This window comes from Ambystoma mexicanum, chromosome 12 (assembly GCF_040938575.1).
Source record: "Ambystoma mexicanum isolate Mex_15411 chromosome 12, UKY_AmexF1_1, whole genome shotgun sequence".
NCBI lineage: Eukaryota > Metazoa > Chordata > Amphibia > Caudata > Ambystomatidae > Ambystoma > Ambystoma mexicanum.
In genome coordinates, this window is record NC_090936.1 from 800728057 (window position 1) to 800752192 (window position 24136).

General features: G+C 48.0%; 1 protein-coding gene across 1 annotated transcript in view; it reads left to right on the forward strand.

The window, feature by feature from the left end:
* The window catches only part of ACSS3 (acyl-CoA synthetase short chain family member 3), a 1135158-nt gene that overhangs the window by 553424 nt on the left and 557598 nt on the right, over positions 1–24136 (forward strand). The gene's annotated exons all lie outside the window — the stretch shown is intronic.

Genomic DNA, 24136 nt, shown 5'->3' on the forward strand with positions numbered 1-24136 from the left:
ACTACTATAACGCTCTCTACTCAGGTGCCAACAAAAATATCATCGACAAAATACAAAGAATGCAAAATAACGCCCCAAAAGCAGCCCTGAATATCCCTAGGAGAGAACACATCTCTAATGCTAGAAGAGAGGTTTATTGGCTAAAAATATCTGACAGGATACTTCTAAAAACAGCCTCCTTACCTCCAAATGCTTAAACAACTTGGCCCCACCCGACCTTGCTGAAAGGATAAATGGAAGATCGTCCACACGTCCAACGAGAACCGCCAATGCCTAGATTTAAACGTGTCGCAGCTGGAGGATCTAGCTTCCCAGTTATTGCAGCACAAACTTGGAATGCACTACCGTATGATCTCAGAAAGGAACAACCATATACTAAATTTAGACTCCATGTAATTAAATGGCTACGAACGATGACTGTTAGCTTACCTTCTCGGTACGTTGCACTCCTGTTTCTGCTGCATGTCTCTTAACTCTCTTCCTTCTGTATGCCACTGTAACCATCCTGGCAGCCTGTTTTCAAACTGTCTTGTATATTATATGCTTCTTTGTACACATTATGTAACCAAGCTTAAGTTGTCTTGGTGGGTTTGGCGCGCAATACCAAATAAATAAATAAACAAACAAACCTTACAGAGACCTTCTATTGAGCACATTCATGATGCTGGACCACTCTGTCAATGGTATCTCATCTTTCCTTCTCAAGTTCAAACATTCATCAGCAGTTTAGCATTACCCAAGTATTTCATCACATGCGTTTTATCAATGTTCATTCCAGCGCTCGTTATACAACGTTTCTGCTTGCAACCTTGACTTCAACACAGACCGGTCTTGCATCAGTCTCCCCAACTCGTGTGTTGTGCTGATCTCTCTGATGCTTCTTTGTTCTTGGAGCCTGGTAGGATGGGGTAAAGGTGTTGAAGCAGGAGGGATACCGTGTCTCGCCATCTGGTGTCCCACTCCCACTCCCCAAAGACCCCTCACCCAGGTGATCCTCCTGCACCGGTCCACCCCCAGGGTCTGGATCCAAAGGCAATGGCCATTCAACGGCTGCCTGGATGACATATCCCCGTGGACTAGCGGGTGAGATCCCTTCTGGTTTCTCACAGTACCCAGGAAGTGGGCTGGGTCTGTCTGGTCACTCCCAATCCACACTATTGGTGTTAGGATGTCTGGTGTGCATGAGAGCTGCAGTGGTCCCTGATTGGTACACTGCTGGCATGCAGGAGTGGGGTAGATCTACTCATTGGCCAGCAGGGTGTGAGCACTCACTTGACTTTGGGATATGAGGAGGGGCCCTCAGTGCCGACCCGCAGATCAACTTTAGGTCTGAATCGACCTATACACTAAGCCAAGAATCCTGAGAAGTGAGGCAGATCTGAGGACTGTCTGGAACCGTGCAGTGAAGGCTTGGCACCCTAAGCCCACTGTTATCCCGGTAGAGCCCTGCTTTTGCTTGATCTCTGAAGACCCGCAAAGGTGCTTCAACCCCTTAGAGTGGTGGAACTAATTACTCCCAATGCCTCCTTGTTGCCCTGCAAACGAGCCTTCTCAGAAGTGTCCCTGGGCCTCCCAGTGGGCTGACCTGCTTGTACCTTGGCACCTGCTTTGGAGTGTTGCTAGATTGGGTTTTGTCTCGAACTTTGGGGAAATCCTAGGTCACACTGCAGAGCATTTCCTTGCCAAATTTTGCTGACCCAGCTGCTTTGGACCGCGAGAGAGGAACGTGCGTCAATCCGTGAGACTTGGATGCCCCTATGTCCCTGGGCCACAGTGACGATCACTGCTGGTGACTTTCCCACATTTCTTCAAGTGTCCTGAGACCAGCTGCATCAGTGCGTCTTTTGTTCTGCATTCGTGAAGAGATCCTGTGCACTTTGAAGCTTAACCAAGGAGGAAATTTCATACTCCAGGCAACCATTTCCAAGCCTGCCAAGTTTGGACCCGGAAAGAGCGAAGGGTCAGTGAGTAGTCATACCACATACTGGTGGCTCCTAGTTCATCCATCCTGTTTTACGCACAACAGATCCCTTGTGGTCCTTGCCTTGGCTTGGGTGGCTCTTGCTTCCTAAAGTAATGCGAAAGTTGTGGACAGCTTTGTTCTCTGCACAGATCCTCCCCTGACTCTCAGATCCTAATTTCTACAATCCAGTGTCCTCTTAACTCCCCACTCCCCCTTGAAGTTTGTCCTTTGTTGTTGTACTCATCGTCGAGAGCAATTACGCACAAACATAACATTGAGCACAAGGCTCCAATATTTGTAGGGCTGGACTTCTTAAATTAGGGATATCCATTTCTGGAGTTGGCCATTGTGATAAAGTTTGTTTGCTTTTCCTCCTCAGAGATTCGGGCGGGAATCCGCCCTTTACTGCATTGACCGAAAAGTGAATGTTTTGAGACAGGCATGGTGACAAGAGAGACAGTAACTCCGAAAGTAGATTTCAAAACCTTTAAAGTTTCAGGGTTGGTGTAATACCGAACTACCCTAGCTCTAAAGCAGTGGTGACGTCAGGAATCAAATTTAGGAGGGGCACAGAGGGGGCCAAAGACAAAAGTAGGGGGCACAGACAAAAGTAGGGGGAGAACATGGTCACTTCTCATCTTAGGTAGGGGGATGACAAGGGGGGGCACAGGGTTTCACAGGGGGGGCCCCGGCCACCCAGCACCCCCACTGACGCCACTGCTCTAAAGGGATGCTTCCCTGAAATGAGGCTTCTAAGGGCTGTCAGTGTCTGAAAGTCCACTATGTCTGTGTCTAAACCAATGCCTGCTCTCACTCTATACAAAAATGTGTTAGGGGAATCATTTGTCAAAATGAAAAGTAGTGGCTGAACAGAAAAATAGGGAAACCAAGGTTGGTTTTGGGTGGCTTTCTTACCAGGCGTGGTTTTAAGCTTATCAAAATGAGTTCAATTAAATAGGGTTGTTTGCAAGAACTTTGCCACATGGTCCTTGCAGTGAATTCCAATGCAGTCAGTGTTTTTGAGTTCCTTGGGGTTCCCTTCCCCAAGCTTCAATGTATTCAAGGTTCAAGCACCATAAAAAAAGTATCACAGTTCTGTCCTAAGCTTCTCTAGGTTCCCTTCCCCACACTTCAGCCTTTTCAACACTATTAAACAAACCAGTAAGTCTTCAATTTAGCCGGGTCTCTCAGGATTCCCTTTCCCAAGCTCAGGCCCCTTCCAGCTTTCAAAACAAAGTCAATTTTATCAGGATGCATTTATTTTGTATTTTTAAAGCGCTCACTTTGATTTCTTAAGTTGGCCTAGCCCTAGCACAGGTCTCTTCCAGCTTTCAACACAAAACAAAATCTATCACGGTTCCTTTTTGCTTTCTCAGGGCACGCTTCCTCAAGTTTAGGCCCCTTTAATTTCAAACACAAAGTCAGCTGGTCAGGATATGCCTTTTTCTTGTTTACAACTTTTTCTACATACTCTTCCATTGGGGTAGAATCAGAGGCTTTCGAAAAAAACGCCAGGCTCTTTCCTCAGCGCGACCACTCTGACCCTTGGCCCCTCTCTATTTCTCACTTGGACTTTCCTTGGAACCTTTTATCTTCAGGTGTTTATTGTGCATACTTGCATTGGCTTTTATTCTTTTCACTTTGGGTTGCACACTTGCACTGTTCTTCTCCACTCTATAATCCTTCTGTGCCTCTTGCAGCTTCCTGCTTCAGCATGCTTCTTTTACCCTTCTGTTTCACTCACTTCTGTCTTTGGATGTGCCCATTTGCACTTCTTTTCCTTTGCCGTTCGTCCTTTCACCTTTTCACTACTTTTCTTTCAGGGCGCTTTCCCCCCTTTTGTTTTTTTTTGTGCGCCCTTTGCGATTTTCTTTTACTTTGCTTCTGTCCGTTTTACAATTTACATCCGGGCTACTTACCCACTTTTAAATCTGTTTACTTTTGAGTACTTTTACTTCTGCGCCACTCACGTGCACTGTTTACTTTCTTTCTACTTTCCGCTTTTTGCTTTCGGCTTCTTGACGTTTCATCAATCTTGCTTTTCCTCTTTCCCGATACCAGCACGCTCCAGAGTTTCTCTCTCCCTCTCTCTCTCTCTCTCTCTCCCCCTCTCTCTCTCTCTCTCTTTCATGCAAAACTCACCGGGTAGCATAGCGCTGGCGAACAGTCTCTCTGGAATGCTTTGGGTCGAGGTCAGGGTCTCACCACCAGCCCCTCAGGCACCCTTGAGCCCCTCACACAGCCTAAGGGAACAAGCACTTACACAGACTCTGCCATCGGGGTCTCAGCTGCCTCACTCCAACTCTCAGGAGACACTCCTCCCCAGCAACGCTGCAGCCCTCCTCTCACACCAGGCCAGCATTGCAGCAGGCTGCTCTCCTCTGGATCCTCCTTCCTGCAGCTCCTAACTTCGTGGCTTCTCTGGTCCAAAATGATCCTCCAGCTTGTTCATCCATCTGTGTTAAACCACACCTTTTATAGTGAAAAAGACCGGTCACATGGTCCGGTGTAAATGGTTACTATTAAAAGCCTGACCCTGTCTGACTCTATTAGTGAAACAAATAGAGTTCTTTCTAGGGTACGTTGCCCTTACTTTCCCCATGTTCTCCCTATTGGTAATCGTTACTGATCTTAGTTGCCTCTTCCTCGTCTCAGTATCTGTTGGAAATGGGGAGGGGAGATGGGGTGATATTGGAGATACCCCAAAGGCTGAGGGAAAGTAGGTTGGGGTATTTTTGGGACTGGGCAAATAACAAGCCTTGCCCTTTGGCATCCTCCTCCCAATCCCTCGTGACCCTCCGCTCAGGTGATCCTCCCTCGCTTGTCCACTCCCAGGGTCGGGATCCAAAAGCAATTGCCCTTCCCTGGCCACCTGAGTAGAAGATCCAGAGGCAGTAGAAGATCTTGTCATCTTACTGTGTGTGCTCATCCAAAACCTCAGATCCGCCCCCCCACTACTCCTGAGTTTTAGCCTTGGCTGCTCTCCTTGAATTGCCCTGGGAAATTTCGCAGAAGTGTTTCCCGTTTCACTAACAAGGGTGGCTTCTATTAGAAATCCATTCTAACAGGTGACCCCATTGAGGAAACCACACAAAGTTTCCCCAAAAATGTAGAGTCGGCTCTATATATTTTTTAAAATATTTTGTGCAATTTGTTGAATGACGCCATGGTTATAAACCGAGGCGTAGCCAGGAGTATCTAACACGTGGGACGTGAAGTTAATGTAGATGGGCCCACTGTAGTGACATTAACATCTGTAAATTCCCACACAACACTGCTGGGTGGGCATTTACAGATTTTGTGTGGGCCTTGCCCCTCATGGCCTACACTGTCTACGCCTCTGGTTATAAGTCACACAAAAACTGCTCTTCCTATGGCAACACCAACTTAACCATAACCACATGGTCGCTACCACAGACCCTGGAGTATTGGAGAAGATAAATATTAAACATTGTTGCATACCATAGATGATATGTAGATGAAGGCTTGCATGCATTTTTTTTTTTAAATAAGGTCATTGTAATTGGATTCAGATTTAGATAGAATATGAAAATTACTAGAAATATAACTTTGTATTTTAGCACATAAGGCTACAGATATAGTGAGGAAGGGTTATTTGAAACAGAAAGCAAGTAGAGTTCAAACATTTGGAGTCCCATTATGTTGAAAAGATGTGTTGATATTTGTGAAAAAATATGAGATTGCTTTTTAATCTAATCATATTAAAACACAATTATTGATTCAATGTTATTTAAGGGACCGATACAGAATTTAAGGTTTGAGATATGTTTGTTCTGTTCATGATTTACCCATGTGGCATATAGGAAACATTTGTACATTTTGTAGGACACTTTGGGCTCTTTCTTCAATTTAAAATAGTTTGTTGAACACATGTTCTGAATTCTATATAATGTTAATAAGATATGTCATTTTACACTTTTGCTTAATACATTTACTGTGTAAATATTATGGAGGCAATTTAGTTCTTTTGGTGAGTGCAGCACTGTTCCCGTATGATCTATTTGGGATGTTTCATTAATTAAGCTCAGAGTTAGCCATGGGCTAAGAACTTGTTAAGACAAGCGTTGGATCTTTCGTTTGCCCACGTTCTTGGACAGTGCCTTGCAGAGTAGGGTGAACCTGGAAGGACAAGGGCTAGGTTAGAAACCATATGATTTTGGGAACACCCCACTGGAGGTGTTGGATACATCAAGAGGATCCCAATTAGTGTCGTCCCATCCCTGACACTGTTTAATTAGGAACGTCCTTAATATGTATACAGCTTTCCCTAGTTCCCATAGGCATTTGTTGCAACCCATTTCTTGACTTAACACAAACAAATGTGCTTGCTTAAAACACACTTCAGTTGTGCCACGTTTATCATTGCTCGACCTTCCTTCAAGAATGACATACAAAGTATTCCTCCTAAATCGAGTGGGAGAATTGGGGATAAGTAATCATCAGAGCATGTAATGCAGTTGATCACACTGTGAACTATTGGAAAGACCACAAACGCCAACCACAGAAGTCGTTACACAAGAGTAATCTATGGGGGCACCTACATCTCAATAAGGACACGATGAGAGGAACATCAAAATTAAGCCTGCATCCACTTACGTGGAAGCAGTCACAGTAAACAAGCATTGACAATGCCAATCGTTTTTGTGTTCAAAGTTGTTTTTTTTTTAATTATACATGTATAAGTAAGAATGCAGTAAATAATTGGGCTCTACTTACTGCAAAATTACAAACATGCATGCAAGTTATGGTTTGCAGGCACATATTAGTTATATACTTAGTAGGAAGACTTCTATTCACTGCAGTGTATCAAAGTGAATTAACAGTTTCTCTTACTAATGTTATGTGTCGGAGAACACAAACTTGCAGACGTGTGGAACTTTTAAAGTAGGTATGGTTATTTCAGGGGTAAGTTGGAGTGATGGAGCAGGGATCAGGAAAGGTAGTAGAGAGCAGGGTGACCATGGACAGAAGGCAGGGGTGTGCACGGCAGGCATGTGTGAGCAAGGGTTGGTGGGGTAACTGGGTTTTAAGTAAGGATGTTTGGTGGTAGAGTGGAAGAGTGTGGCCTCAGAGGGTGAGGAAAGGTGTGGGCAGAGATGGGTGAGCTAGGGGAGTGGGCAGGGGAGTATGGTGGAGTAAGCTAGGGTGAGATCAGAGAGGGATGAGGTAGAGTGTGGGAAGAGGTGGGTGGGAGCAGAGGGGTGTACTAAGGTGCGTGGGCAGGGGGTATGGGGCAGTAATTTAGGGTGAGGTCAGAGAAAGTGTGGTTTGAGCGGGGGTAGGTGGGTGCAGAGAGTGGGTCATGGCAGAGAGGGGGTGGGTTGGTATATTGGGGTAGAAAGGGGGTGGGTGTGGGCAGAGATCGGGTGTGTGTGTAGGGGCATAGAGTTTGGTGGGTGGGTGCCACGAGGGTGCTGGGTGATGTAGAGAGGGATGTGGGAGGTGTTGGGGTCTGTCCTTTGCCCCCCAGGCGTGCCCGTGAGCCCCCAACCTAACAGAGCTCACACTCACACGTCCGTCAGGTTCGGGCTCCCCGGTCGCTCTGCCGCTTCCGGGAACGCCCCGTTTATTTAAGCCGCACGCGGCGACGTGCAACATCACGCCGCCGCGTGCGCAGCCCTTATGGGGCAACGCCACACTCCTCCTTTTTCAGGAGGACACACAATTACGTTATTAGTTAAACACAACATATCACACAACAAACAACTCGCCCAAACTGGACCCAGGCCCCTTTAATGTCAGCCACCCTCACCCCGGACGACTCTCCAACTGTCCCAACACATACTCACTGAGGTAAGCGGGTTTCCCTCGCCCAGTCCTTTGGGGGTACCTCCCGCTCACCTCTGGCACCGGCAGTCCATCAACAGTAGCCTCCCGACACGGAGAGGCCGGGACACCGAGAGGGGGCCCATCTTACTCAGGGATCTCGGCGACACCAGGGTCCAGAGGGGGTTCAGTTCTCGAGTCCCCCAGCTTCTTGAAGAAGCTGAAGTTACGGGTGACAGCCTTTCGCCCATCGGCGGCCGTCACCATTGACCCCTTCACGGCGACCACATCCAGAGGCGCTGGTTCATAAGGTAGGGACAACTTCCCGTGAGGATGGCGGTTCCGGATGAGCACCTCATCCCCGGGTTCCAGCCGCTGGGGCCGCAGGCCCCGGCGCACGTTCTCTTGGCTGATCCTGGCCAGTCGGTCGGCCTCAACCTGCTGGTCGTTGATAATCCCGGGTTCTCTCTCCTGTACCTCCGGCAGTAGACCCCAGGGGCATCGCCGGAACAGCACTTCCGCCGGGGCGACACCAGTGGAGGCATGTGGGGAGGTGCGATACACTCTCAGGAATTGATACAATGCCCGTTGGAGGGGCTGGCCTTGTCCTTGCGCAATCCGAAATGTCTTGTTTAGTGTTCGCATCAGTCTTTCTGCATCGCCGTTGGCCCGAGTCCACAGCGGGGATATCTTTCGATGTTGAACTCCACAGCTGGCCAGGAACTCTGAGAAACGTTCGCTTTGAAATGGCGACCCATTGTCCGAGCACAGCATCAGGGGAAATCCGTGGGTTGCAAAGATCTTTTCCATGCCGACTACCACATGCTCGAATGCCACCGATTCCACAAACTCCACTTCAGGGTACCGGGAGTACTCATCGACTATGGCCAGACAATGGGTGCCCACGGACGTGGACCCAAAGTCCGCATGCACGACCTCCCAGGGCCTGGTCCCTCGAGGCATTGCTTCGATAGCCGGTTCCCTCTGCACCGGGGAGGCTGCCTGGCACCATACACAGGCTGCCACAAAGTCATCGACCCTTTTCTCCAGCTCCGGGAACCAGACCTTCATCCGCAGCCTCGCCTTCGTCTTGGCAGCACCCTGATGTCCGTGATGGGCCAAAGCGATCACCTCACCCACTTTGGAGTGGGGGACCACTATGCGATCCCCCCGGAGCAGGAGCCTCCGAGAAAGACGGCTCATCTTTCACCTTCCACAGCTGTTCAAGGGCGGTCTTCGCCTCATGGGTCCGCCCTGCGAGAGCTTCCAAGACGAGCTTCCAGGAACCGCTCTGCATCGACTGCTTCAGTATCTGGAAGCACCCATCCTCGGCCGCCGCAGCCTCCAGCTCCGACAGGGGCAGTGCATTTGGTGTTGCTCCCTCCACCACCATCCGGACATGGTCGTCCGCTTCTTCTGCGCAGGTGTCTCCCGCCACTCCCCCACGCACTCCGGGATGACGGGAAAGGAAGTCCGCTGCATTGTTGGCACCTGGCCGGTATACCAGCGTGACCCCGTACTCAAGCAATGCGAGCATCCATCTCTCAATTCTGGCCGGGGGCTTTGATGACGAGCCCGCCAGAATCGGGAGCAGGGGTTTATGATCAGTCACCACAGTCATCGGGCGCCCCAGCACATAGAGGCGAAAATGTCGGCATCCCCACAAGACCGCCAGGGCCTCCCTCTCAATCTGGGAGTACCGCTGCTCCGTTTCCGAGAGCGCCTTGCTGGCGTATGCTACGGGCCGGAGGTTTCCATCCCGGTCCACCTGGGTCAGGACCGCCCCCAGGCCAAACGGACTGGCGTCGACCACGATCTCCGAGGGTAGCGCCGGGTCGAAAAACGCCATGGTGTCTTCCGTTATTAGGGCGCTCTTGATGTCCTTGGACGCCGACTGTTCCAGTGGACCCCAGTGCCAGGCAGTCTCTTTCTTGGTAAGAGCTCTGAGCGGCTCAGACCTCGAGGCCAGGTTTTGGATGAACCGACCACAGTAGGTCACCATGCCCAGAAAACTTCTTACTTCCGACACGGATTCCGGGGGCTGTGCACTCTTTATGTCCTGAACCTTCCGCGGGTCGGGTGACACCCCTCCCTCCTTGAACACGAACCCAAAGAATTCTATTGATGGGCGCAGGAATTCGCACTTGTCCCTATGGAGGGGGAGGCCCAATGACTGTAGTCTCTCGAAGGTCTTGGCCAGGCGCTTCAGGTGGATCACCTCCGTGTTGGCAAACACCAAAATGTCATCACTGATGTTGAGTACCCCTTCAAGATCAGCAAGGGCACCCCGGATAATGTTCTGAAACACTTTGGCAGCCGACGATACCCCAAAGCTCAACCTCTTGTACCTGTAGAGTCCCCGGTGGGTGGTGAATGTAGTGATGTACCGGGACTCCGGATGGAGGACAACTTGATGGTACCCTGCTCTGAGGTCGAGTTTGGAGAAGAATCTGGCCCCCTGTACCTCAGCAATTATGTCATCGATGGTCGGGGTCAGGTGTCGCTCCCTTTTTATGGCCTTGTTGGGTAGCCTCATATCCACACAGATGCGAACGGAGTCCGGCTGCTTTGGTTTCCTGGCCACGACAATGGGGGACACCCATGGTGTTGGGCCTTCCACTTTCTCGATGATGTCCAAGGCCACCAGGTTGTCCAGTTCTTTGTCGACTTGCTCCCTCAGATGAAAAGGAACTCTCCGGTGTTTCAGGGCAATTGGTTGTACTGAGTCGTCAATGTGTAGCCGGACTGGATCACCGGTCATTCTCCCAATGCCGTTGAACAGGGCTGCGTACTTGTCCAGTAGATCGTTGATATCTTCCAGGTATACTGAGTACGCAAAACTCACTATCCCGAGTGCCTCCGCAGCCGCACAGCTCAGCAGGGTGTTGTTGCTTATGGGGGTCACATAGAACCGGGCTCTGATCTTCGAGCCTTCATGCTCCACCTTCGCCACGAACGCTCCGTCCAGCGGTATGGGCTCGAGTCCACCGAAGGCGAAGATGCAAGCTCTTGGCACAGCCAGGTCCGGTAATGGGTCAAGAGCGTCATAATGTCCCCTCGCCATAACATTGACCGATGCCCCGGTGTCCACCAGCACGGGAACAGGCGAGCGGTTCACCTCCACCACGCACCTTGGCTGTCTCCTGCTTTTGCCTTTCAGGATCCCCATGCTTGAGACGAAGAAGATGTTTTCCTCCTCCTCTACTTCAGCCTCCTCTGCCTGAGCCTCCTCTTCCGCTTGATCCACCTGGGCCACGTTGGATGGCCGGGTTTGGCGCGGAGTCCAGATTCGGGCAGGACCTCTGGGTACCATGACAGGTAGAGCTGACTTACACACTCTCGAGAAGTGATCCGGCAGTCCACATCGGCCATATGTTCTTCCTGCGGCTGGGCACTCTGTGGGGTGGGGGAGGTCGTAGCCACATTTCTGACATGACTCCCCCGATCTTCCTGCCCTGTCTCGGGGGGCTCCACCAGGCCTTCTTGTTCCTCTGCCGCCCCGCCACACAGCGCACACCTCTTCGGCCTTGATCGAGCGTGAACCCGCTTCCATCTTGTTTGCCCGTGCCTCAGCCACTTCGTGACATCGACCCAGTTCTAGTATACGGGACAGAGTGATTCCCGGCTCTCTGAGGACCTGTCTCCTCAGTTTGCCAGAGGAGCATGCTTGGATCAGCATTGTCCGTATCATGTCCTCCGCGTCCCCCCACGCGGACCCTTGGGAAAGGCGGCGTAGGCGGCCGTAAAACGTGTCCAGGGTCTCATCATCCTTCTGCTTGGCCGACAGCATCACGAATCTCTCAAAGTCCACGTTGGCAAGTGGAAGGAAGTGTGCGAGGAGAGCCGCTTTCGCCTCACCAAAGGTCTGGTCCACCGGAGTCAGCGACTCGAAGATCTCCTGAACCGCGGCTCCCGCCGAGTACAGCATGGTGGCTACCATGCTGTCATTGTCATCCACTCGAGCAGCCCTGAAGTACATGTCCAGGCGGGCCACCCACCTCTTCCATCGGGGCCCCAGACTGGACGGGGGGCCCGTAGGATCGAATTCTGGTATCGGTTGCAGGGCCGCCTGGGCTCTAGCTTGAGCCATAATGGGGGGCCCTTGTGGAGCGACAGGCTGTGCCCCTAGTGGTGCCTGTGGTGCAGGCCCCTGATTCCCCGGTGGCAGCGGTTGCAGAGCTGCAGGCTGGGCCACCTGACCTTCGTCTTGAGATTCTTCCCCAGGATCCGCGGTGTCACCGTCCTGGTCGCTGTCGGACATGGGACTGAGCGCACAGGCACCCCACTACCAGACCTGGGGCCGCAACTCAGATTCCCACCATCACCATGCGGAAGGATGCACCCCCGTGCCACACACAGCCTGGTGCAAACACACGAAGAACTTCCAGAACGGCCACCATCTCGTGATGATGAAGAGGATCAAAAAGAGTGTCCTGATGATGAAGGGGGCGAGGAAGTGCCTTGTTGCCACCTTGCATCAAAGCACTGCCGTATAGAAGTCTCAAAAATTGAGCCACGTGGATGGACTGGACTAAGCAGGCCCCACCATATTAGTCCTTATCCTGGCTTACACTCGACGTAACAGTCCCAAAATCTGATGAAAACACACAAATTGGGTATGGGCGTGCAGGTCATGCACTCAGCAACCACAAAATCCAAAAATTAGACCCGGATCATCTTCTCGGTCGGAACCGGAGCTCCGAGAAGTTCCGCGGCCTCGTATGCAAAATGGCCGCCAGCCGCGTGTGCGGTCCGCAGTCACGGCATGAAACGAAACGTCCGTGAACGTTCCGATCGTTTGAAAAAATTCCGGACGCCTTTCACTGCTGGGCCCGGGCATCGGACATCACTCGTCGCCACTATTGGGGGTCTGTCCTTTGCCCCCCAGGCGTGCCCGTGAGCCCCCAACCCAACAGAGCTCACACTCACACGTCCGTCAGGTTCGGGCTCCCCGGTCGCTCTGCCGCTTCCGGAATGCCCCGTTTATTTAAGCCGCACGCGGCGACGTGCAACGTCACGCCGCCGCGTGCGCAGCCCTTACGGGGCAACGCCACAGGAGGGTGCAGAGCAGGGGAGCATGGGTGGGGGCAGAAATTGTGTAGGATATAGAAACCGGGTCGGTCTCGTCAGGGAAGGTCAGAGTGATGGGCCCGAGGGTGTTGCAAAAGACACCACACAGAAAGATGTGACAAATTGCAGTACTGAGAAGATGGAGGATTCCAGCATGAAGTGCTATTTCAATCACCAAATTATTATTTGTTTTAACTTTATTTTGGACCATCAGGACTGGGGGTACATAAGAAAGGCTTGTGGTCTGGAGAGGACACAACAGAGTTATAGAACTGACAGAGCTGGTGTGGGGTACGGGGCCGGCGGGGCTGGGAAATGTGATAGCGGCAGGGCTTGGGTAAGTGAGAAAGACATGGTCGAGTGGGTACACAAGAAAGTGACAAATTACAGCACTTGGAAGCTGGTGGAATACAGAATGAAGCACTATTTCAGTCAACATATACTTATCTGTAGATTGCGTTTAGTTTAAAAGACCTATGAGACTAGTTTATTGATACTCTCATAGGAATGCAACTGTGAGCCATCCATCCAATCTGACGGCTTTCTCATTGCAAGCACATGTTTTAAAAAAAAAGTCTATATCTTTCTATGCGACAGAATGCTATAGCATTTAATGCTGTGATTGTGTTCTCTTGTTTTCATTGAGATGGTTGACTCATCCATTATCACCTATCAATCGATGTAGTTGAATCCATCCATACTTTTTTAACCATCCATTGATCCACACAATCACACCCTTGCATCCATTGGAAACAATCACACTCAGAAATCCATTAGAACCCATCTGTCCATCCAGCTAATCACACCCATCTATTTATCTAATCAAGCGCATACATACACCAGCTCTGCAGAACGTCATCCATTCATCACTCCACACAATCACATCATCCATCCATCCATCCATCCATCCATTCATCCATCCATCCATCCATCCATCCAATCAAATACATCCTTCCACCCATTCCCATAGATGCACCATCCATCCACACAATGAGATCAATCCACAAGATTATGTTTGTAATCCAATCAAACTCATCTATCCTTTTCCATTTTTAATCAAATACTATCACCTATAAAAGTCAGCCCCATTGACTTTGCCAATGCTTATTTGAAATGGTTGGGCGAGGATACTTTGAAGTAAAGGAGAGTCAGGTCATCCGCTCAGGCCAGAACAGCTGTTAAACTCCCTGCAGCTTGTGTTTGAATGTCATGTCTCCTAAAATGGTGCATAGTGCTCCCCTTGCCACACAAGCCAAATGCAGCAAGACTCTGAGAACGTTCTACTGATTTACCATTTCTGACAGTCATCTGGCCATCAGTCCATGCTTCCCAGAAGGGTGAAGCACTCACTGAAGTGTTAAGCAGCAGGCTCTAATAAGGTATACAGCATTTGAGTGGAGAGCAGGAAAGATAGATCCTGCAATCCTTAGTGCACTGAACATGTTATGCTGCAGTTTATGAACTGGGACTACTCAAAGTACAAAGAACGAAACATTGACAGAAAGGGATTTGGCTATCATTTGTTTTGTTAAGTGCAGGCTCACAAGCCCTCAAAGACCCCATGCCCTTGTTAAAGGACAGCAAGAAAGTACACACCATTACAAGTGATATATTAAGTACAAATCTAGATGGAAACAATGTACTGCTGTACAAATGGGACGTACCCAGAGGTTACACAGACGGTGCAGGTGTATTAGTTGACCTGGGATGGGTAGAGGAGGCAGCAGAGGGGGGAAACTCCAAAGGTGGAAGATAGGATTGAATGGAGCGTCCATTCATTGGCTGGATGTTCTTTGATGAGTAGGGTATTCAGGTCCTTTCCAGACTGGATGTGTATTCATACTTGTTTGCCAGCTACCACTATCCATATTGTCATAAATGGCCAAGAAAACACTCAAAATATCAAGGGACGTTTAAGTGTTTTTATTGAAATATTTGTGGGTCCTAGAGCCACCCCTCTCTCTCACTTGGGATGTCCTACCTAGCACGGGTGTCTGTAAACCCTAGTTAGTCCTACCAAATGGTAATCACTATGATCTGTAGTCTTCTCTTATACTCAAGGCGGCCTCCCTAAATGCAGGCTACCTTACCTCCCTCAGGGATTTCCTTACTTCCCAGCTCTAGCCAAAGGTTGTTCTAATGAGAGTTTGGATAGCACCTTGAACTTGCTCTTTCTTAATCAGGATAGATTAGTCACAGTCACCCACTCCTACTCTTACTACCACTACCTCCACATATTCCTTCCGCCAATCCTTTTTCTTCTGCTGTCTTGCTCCTCACCTCCACTCTTGATGCAACTACACCTCCATCTCCACTCATATCCCTCTTCCCAATACTAGCACACTTACCATACAACTACATTCCTCTCACTACTACACTCCTCCCACGTTTGTAATATTCCTCCCACTATTACACTCCTCCTCCCATCACTACACTCCTCCTCTCATTATTACACTTTTCCTACCATTATTACACTCCCTATGCCACTACTCATACACACTTATTTTACCCAGTTTCATCCACTTCACACTACAATATTTCCTTTTATACGCTTGTGACACAAAAACACACACTCATGCAGATGAACAACTATCACTCCTAAAACCATTCTCCAAACATTCTTCCACGAGCTAGCACGTCTTCCTTCATCCTACTAGTATCTTGGAAATCCTCCACCTCTGGCCTCACCCGGTAAAACTGCATCTTCCCCTTCCTGTTTCGAGGACACCTTTGGGGAATGGTTCCCTTTCCCTAACCAATCCTGGCTGCTCTACCCTCCCCAGTCTGTGTGCGAGAATCCTTTAAATGCGGTTTAAGCCCTGCCCTCTTTCTCCGCCTGGGTTCACAGCGTATTGTTTATGGAGCTGTGCCCAGTTTGATGTGGTAGTTTGTTCTCCTGCTTTGAGGTATGAATATTTTGGGACAAAATGTTTCTCTTCTTTGACCATCCCATATGATCTGGGGAATCAAGTTTGTGGCACAGGACTCAACTGGTGCTTCCTAGCAGTCCTGCATCGGCTTTCTGACCGCCACAGAGGCTCTTTTTTCAGAGGGTCACTTGGTGCTCGGGCATTAACTGTAACGTATGATGTAGCTTCCTCCAGTGGCTCTCTTGTTTCCTCTTTCTGCAGGTTGCTCTGTTTCGTCTCTTTGTAGGGTTTCCAACTCATATGTGAAACTAATGTTGGCAAGGGGACACGATCTTCCCGCACCCCCAAGTGCTTTAGGATAAGGCACGACCACTGCAGATACTGTAAGAGACCGGGGGAGTGGATTGTCGTTAGGGCTTCTGCATCATCACATTATTGCATGATTTGGTAGTTGTAGTGCACAAGCGGGAATAACAGTCATCTTAGATATTAACAGCCATATTGTGGCCCAAAGCTTAAACGTAACGTGGCGGTCAGCACTCCAGGCGTAGGCCGCGAACATGAGCAAGGGAATAGGTTGTATCCCACACATTGATGAGAAAGGTCAGATCTACACAGCCCCATAAAACTCTTCATTGTTCTAAAATTTTGCCAACCTTCGCGCCCAGGGATGAATGTATTTATTGCATTTATTGACCACTCCCAAACCCGTAAGTATCACGGCACTGGTAAACTTAAGAAACAGAACACAGGAAGAATATGGTACATAAGCATAGCAGAAAATGTTACAGAGAGACGGTAAGGCAGAGAGACAGGTATGGGCAGAGGGAGATGCCTCCATTTCAGGTTATTCGTATTTGTCTAACAGCCAGGAATGTGCCCTGCAAGGCTACGGGAGGAGGACTGAGTGTCTGTGAATGGAGTGATCCCATGAGATGGAGGTCACAGGCCTCCAACCCCCACCAGTCTCAATCCTAAACGATAGCACCCCAGTGCCCTGGCATAGGACTCCTGAATTCCAACATACCAGATAACCCCAGTCCACTGGCCATAAACCTTTTGGACCCACAATCTATCAAAAAGATCAGAAAGCAGTGCTTTCCTGCCTTCCCTTCTAGGTCACGTGGTATATGCTGTGAGGTGCAGGGAGGGATGAGATTATAGCCCAAAATGAGGGTGGAGATCTTGGAGAAGTAAAAGCCTGATGGAGCGAGTGAAGTGTGTGTTAGTGTGACCTCAGCTCCCCGCCCCCAGCCCCCCCCGGGCCTTTGTCTGCTTATACCAGGTGAATTGTTACATAGATGAAGATGAATTGTTTAGTATGAGAATATTTGCCAATTACTCAGCTTCGCACTGATGACGGATGAAACGTCGCCACACTGGAGAAAGATGGACAGACGGCGCTGGTACCAATGGCCTGTCATCCCCTATGGAGAAGGCTCACCATGTATAGGCTCTCACCAATCACCTATGTGGGTTTTCACTGTATGTAATGTTGTGACTGATGACGACTTGTACTTTCATAAGGTTCTGCTCATGCAGATGTTGGCAGAACGTTCCGCGGCAGCAGAGTTCTTTGTTGGCGCATCTACTTTTGTGGAAATAAACCTTGTTATCCTTGCAAGAGGTGTATTGGGCCTTTTTCCCTAGCCGTTTTTATTTTTTCTGTTCTGAGCATCTAGGGGGGCATTCCTATAGTTGTCAGCTTTTCTGATGGTTTGGGGCTGCTTGCTTGATCTTGACCGGCATTGGTTCTGCAAGCAAAAGGGAAAGACTGGTGAGCATTTTGGCATTGAGGCTTGGCTGGATATAAGTGTCAACAGAGATACATACTGGCACATGGGTGGGGGGGCAGGAATTGGGGCGGTCTCTGTTGCCACAATCCACCTCAGCTGTAAGAATGACTCTGGGTAGCTCCCTGGTAGACCTCCCACCCCCGGCTGAAAGGGGGGTCACGTCCCCTCTTGGAAACGCCAGATTACTGGCCTTGTCACAGTAGCGATAATTTTTGCTCCTCTAATATCACTAAAACAACACCTATATGCCAACACTATCCCGTGAATACAGCATTAAAGAAAAATGTGATATGTTCAGTATATGGTCTAATCTGACTACATTCTTACAAAGATGGCCACAATATTTCCCAATGAAGGTCACATCATTTCCCAATGAAGCTCACATCATTTCCAAACGAAGCTCACATAATTTCTCAACACATAATCCTGCAGTGAATTTTAAGTGTACCTTGTGTTCACATTTCTTTCAAGACACGTTGAATAATGAGTATTTAGGTTGAATAATAATAAACAGTTGAAGAAATAGATAAAATCATTAACTTGCTGTGCTCGCTTCCAGGGAATTACTGCCTATCACCCATGGCGGCCAGGGATGCATGAGCTAAAAATAGCGGCACACCGCTTCACTGATTGTTTTCAAATTAAATCTTTTACCCTTTACATCCAACCTTAAACGACAGAAACGCTGATTATTCTGGGGGTGAAAACAGCGAGGTAGCACATGTTTTATCTCCATGGAAACTCATTGGAACATTTTGCCATTTCCATTAACACCATAAATTGCAGAGCAGAAATCTCAGAAAGGAAGCGCTCGGGAACTAGTGCGTTATCAGCACACTCACCTGCCAACGTTTTTAAGGCCAGCATTTTATGAATCCTGATTAGCAGATTAACAGGTTGGGGAGTAAGTTGCATGCAAACTAATTTTAGACTGTGTGGCAGGACAGTCCATTGCCTCCGGTCAGAGTGCCAGCCGCATTTTGTTAAGAACTTTGGCGGAAATGTATGTTCAACGCGTGCATTCCAAGAGTCCCTGATCTCAATAAAAACAGTAGAATACCGTAATGTGGTCAGTAACCCCTTTGGTAGTATCTATCTTGCTAAACGCACTGTGGAGGCACGTTTTTTCAGACTGGGATGGAGGGAGTGAAGGTATCCCCTAGTGGTGCCTCTGCCAAACCATTAAGTTGTACAATAACAAATGTATGCTGTGACAGTTTCACTGTGGTTCGAAATTTTTGGATTAAATCTGTTTGAGGTGATATGTTGATTGCTTTTTTTAATGCATTTATGTATTGTGTGTTATGCAGTTGAATGAATAAAATATGTTCAATCATGATATCTTGATCCATTTTTGTTGATACTTAAAATTGTGTCCTCTGTATTTATTCTTGGTGTTATGCTCACCTAATACGTTTACTTACGTACCTGTCTCCTTATCAGTTTTATGATATTACTTGCAATGTTATACTCATGCTCAGGGACAGCGTCCGGCATAATATTGCCAGGGAGTACCATTCCTAAGGAATGTGGATCACGTTCACGTTGCTGCAGTGCTCACGTTTTTGCCCGGAGCACTGTCACTCGTGATGGTGTAATCCACGCCAGGTTTTCCAGGTCACCAAATGGTGAATGGAGGCAGGAGAAAGCCACCCTCCACCAACCTGATTGGTCATGCTTCCATGACCTATTAGGTTGCTGGATGGGTTTCCTCAAACTGAGTGTTTTTGCGCACTCGTCAGGAGAAAGGGCCTGAATCTGAATGACTAATCCCCCTCACTAACGTGAGAACAGGGTTTAGATTCTATTAAAGACAAGGAGGCGAGTATTATGCAAAACAATCTTTACTCCTGAACCACATCCACAAAGAAAAAACTTTTGTAACAAAAAAGTTTCAAACACAAAACTTAAAACATGTTTTCAACAGTGTAAGGGGAACACCCCAGTCCAACATGGAGGGCAGGTCATGCCCTGGAGGTAACCAATGTGCTGAGAGCCAAACCCATAAAGGTCCATTACTCCAGCACCAACTCCTCTTTCTGCAGCTGTCTTGCATCAGACGCCCAATGCGCAATTCAACTGTGTAGCACAAAGAGCAAGGATCAACAAGAATGGTGAAATATGAACCACTCTGCAACTTGAAACTGCAACGAAGCTCCTCTTTGACCAGGACGTCTCACCCGAAAGGATAAAAAATAGATAAAGTTGGGCGAGAGGGATAATACTCGCCTCCTTGTCTTTTATGGAATCTAAACCGCCTTCTCATATAAATTAGCGGGATTAGTCATTCTATGACAAGATAACAAGTTCAAATCCCTTGCATTACATCAATTGCAACATGAGCAATACTCTTATAATAGTGGACTCTCTGGACCAATCAGCTGCTTTCAGTATTTGTACTAAATTACCCCAAGGAAAGCGGTTTGGAGGCCATAGTGCCCCGAACCTAATGGGGACCAAATGAGAATGTGTCAACTCCCGCCTCCTGCATAACCCAGCTAATCCGTCAAACCAAAGTAGAAGAGGATACCGGCATATGGGGCTTCCTGTAGAAAAAAACGCAGCTGAGAGGTATTTGGAGGCCTAAGACCTTCGGTCTTCAACTCAAAACATTTCACACATTTAATAACACATAGTTTACAATCTTCTGGAAAGGCTGGATAGGATTTTGAGGAAGTCAAACATTTAGTTCTCCGTGAAATAAAGAAGGTAACCCCTTGAGGGGTAAACATCTTATCGTCCACATCCAACGCTCTAATACCAGACACTCTCTCAATAGACACCAGACATAACATTGCCAGTTTGGAAAAGAGCTGCTGCAAAGACAGGTTTTCGTTAGGAGGCCAGGCTCGGAAGAGATCCAACACCGTATTAACATCCCGGAGAACTGAGTTCCTCGATTTAGGTGGGACCTTGATGCAAATGTATTTTAGGGCCCTACGGACCAGAAAAGGGCTACCCACAGGCTCCCCCTTAACCAAAAGGTGTCCCGCTGAAACAGCAGACCTGAACCCATTTATAGTCCTGTAAGCTTTCACTTCTTTAAACAATTCCAACCTGAAAATTAAACCACCTCTACTGGAAGGTCAGAAACGGGATCAAGGTTTCTAGCCATACACCAGCTAACCCAGCAATTCTACCACAAAGAGAATCCTGATTTAGTAGAGGCCGCCCAGGAGTCCTTGATGACCGACACAGAGTACTGCAAAAGCCCTTGGGAGCACTAGGAAGAGCTGAAATCTTCCAAGCTATAAGGAGAGGCGCCCCTGAAGAACCAGCCCATGAGGGAGACCTGCCGGATCTGACAGCAGCTGGGGATAGAGAGGAAAAAGACGAGGAACGTCCACTGCCAACACTTAAAAGGGCTGGGAACCACACCTGGGAAGGCCAAAAAAGGGAGGGAGAGGCAATCAACACCGGAGTTGCTGCATGCCTGCGAACTTGAACCTGCACCCTGGCTATCATGGCAAAGGGAGGGAAGGCATATGCCGGAGGACCCAACCAATCCTGGAGGGAAGCGTTGGTAGCTAGAGCAAAGGGATCCGGTCTCCAGCTGTAAAATCTGGGAACCTGAAAGTTTAGCCTCGAGGCAAATATATCCACTGCGAACGGACCCCAGAGAGACTTTCTTGGCAAAGAGCACCCTGTCCAACATCCAGTTGCTTCTGCAAAAGCCTGGAGTTCCAATCCGCAACCTTGTTGCTGACCCCTGGCAGATACCAGCTTTCAGCACAATATCTCGGTCTAGGCAAAAATGCCAAAACTTCCTTGCTAGATCTGCTAGGGCCTTGTTGATTGATGTATCGCACCACTAATACATTGTCCATGCGGAGGAGAACACAGGAATTCCCCTGATCGTTGAGAAGGCTCCTGACTGTGATCCCGACCACTTCCCTCCTGTGGAGACCTGACCCAATCTGGCTCCCCAGCCTCTCTGCTGGCATCAGACTCCAAAATGACAACCGGAGAGGGACCAAAATGTGCTCTGCCATTCCAGGCATCCATGTGCCTGAGCCACCAAAATAAATCTAACCTGGCCTCTGGGGACAACACCACTAACAGTAAGAAAGATAGACTCCTGCGCAGATGCCTGGCTTTGAGACATTGCAATGCTCTGTAAATTAGGGGTGGGGGGCAGAAAGATCACCTGGGTGGACGCTGACAAAATCCCTGCTACTCTGGCCAACTGCCAGAGGGAGATTCTCCCCTTCCTGAAAAGCAGGCCAATTTCACTTATTTTGGAGAGCCTGCTGTCCGGGAGAAGGAGGATGCAGAGCTTTTAATCTATATTGAACCTCAGAAACTGGATACATTACGTAGGCTTCAATGTGGACTTTTAGACATTTATAACAAAACCTAACCCCTGCAGAAGGGACACTTGCAAGAGGATTCAATTCAACACTACAGCTAAGTCAATGCCTAGTCTGGGATACTGAATGGAAACCCTTATTGATATATCTTTACGTCCAGTTCATGAGTTCTGGATGACTACCCCTATATAACACCCCTCTCTTGGAATCCCCCTGACCCCACTGAGCCAAGAAGTAGTTCTGTTTTGCAAGTTTAAAAGGTTTATTTGATAATTTAAAAAAAAAATATATATATATATATATATATATCACACTTTATAATAAATTAATAATTGAATATCACACTTAATCTGAGCAGTAATCAATAATGGATAGTCCGGCACTAGCACACTTCTATATAATCAATGATGAGTGGTTATAGGATGGATACGATAGCAACAATACTTTTATGGTTTCAAATGGATGCAATGTGGAATGAAAATGCAATACAGAAAATACTCAATATGATTTCAACAACACAATGTAATCACTTTTCTCTGGAAATCCACTCCCCCCCTTTATGCAATGCAAGGAAATGGAAGGAAAGCACACAGTTCTCAGAAATGCAATCAAATGTAATTCAGTTCACCCCAGCAAGCTTAGACTACAGGTCTGAGTTTGAAATACAGGCAAAAGTGCTTTGATATGTGCTGGCAATGAAGTGAGGAATATGCTGAAAATGGTTTTAATTCCCTTTAGGAGGTTCAGGGTGAGTGAAATATACCTGGGATGAGTTCAGGCTCACTTTAGCAAGGATCTAGGAGTAACTAGCAGGTTAAACAAATTTTTGGCAAAGGAAAGCAAGGAAGCTGCTGTTTTCACACGTGGCTGGATTTTTAACCAAATCGCGAATCGCGGCAAAATACGCAAATGCGTGAATCACGATTAAGTATAAGGAGTAGCAAGTCCAGAGATACGGACGATTAAATAAAGGTCGTTTTTCGGATTTGAAATTTTAAAAGTTCAAAGCGACAGGTTACAGCTTGCAGCTAGAAAATGACAGGTGACAGCTTTGCAAATGACAGGTGACAGTTAGGAGGCAGTTCTGGTTAGATTAAAATAGTTTGGATTAGATTATTTTAACTAAGAGATTGGTTCTGCACAGTTCTGCTAGGTACTCACAATATATTTTTGAATTAGGCCTCCCCACGGATCTGGTCAGGTTTTGGACTGGACTCCGGTTCTGGTCTCGGCACTTCACAGTGATCTGGGTCAGCTCTCTGGTTCTGCTAACAGCAGTCTGGGTCACTCTGGATCTCTGGCCTCTGGTTCTGGATACTGCTCTGCTTTCTAGGTACTGCTACAGGCTCTGGAGATTGATGGATTTGAAGTCTGGATCTCTGGATGTGAAGTCGTCGATCAGCATGCTCCGCAGCAAATGGAATTGAATGTCTCTACCTGTCCCAGCAGTCTCTTTTTATGTGTTTTGAAAGTGGGTGGAGAGGCTAGCTTTCTAGGCCCAACACCTTCAGAGTTCTGATAGGTTGGAGAATTCTTTGCGTTCTCACTGGAGAGCAGGATTGTGTGTCAGAATGATGTCATTTAATGGCTTGCAGAAAGGACACTCCCCAGTCAAATTACACCCAAATCTATATTTGACCTAAAGACATATTTCATAGATACACAGTGGTTTGAAATTACGTGCACCCATCACATATCACATGAGGTATACTCTGTTCAAACTCTGCTCTTACTGGGGGCTTGCATTCAGAAATGGCAACATTTTGTGCTTTTTACTGGGTTTTGCAACATCAGATTTTTCTCCAGATTTATGCAAATGTACACGGCCTGTCCATACATACTCCAGTAAATTCCCATGTCTCTAGTTTAAACACAGAGTCGGTAGTATCAATAAATGGCGGGGGTTTTGCCCCAGAACATCACACAAATTCCCAACGCGTCTTAAAATGTGCACAGAAAAATCACAAGAATTATGGTATCATTTAAATAATTTTGACAAGTCTGCACCATGAGTTATACATCTTTCTTAGAATCATATTCTGGCCAACAGGGGTGTGTCTTTTCAGGTCACATGGTGTAGAAACCAGTTTATCCAGTTTCTGCCAAGCTCAGAGACCCTGCCCCTCCCAGCTTCTGCCAAGAGGAAGCTATTTTACGGCCACCCTAATAAACCATCTGCCTGGGCCCAGGACAGGCCTTTGTTCAACTCCCTGTAGCTGCTCCACCCCTAATCTAATCAGAGAGGTGACAACTCATTTTGGCAAGGGGAAGAGTGGCTGAGCAGGTTTTAACGCCTGTGGGGGTAGATGTCAGGCAGAATTCAGTTTCATTAAGCCAGGT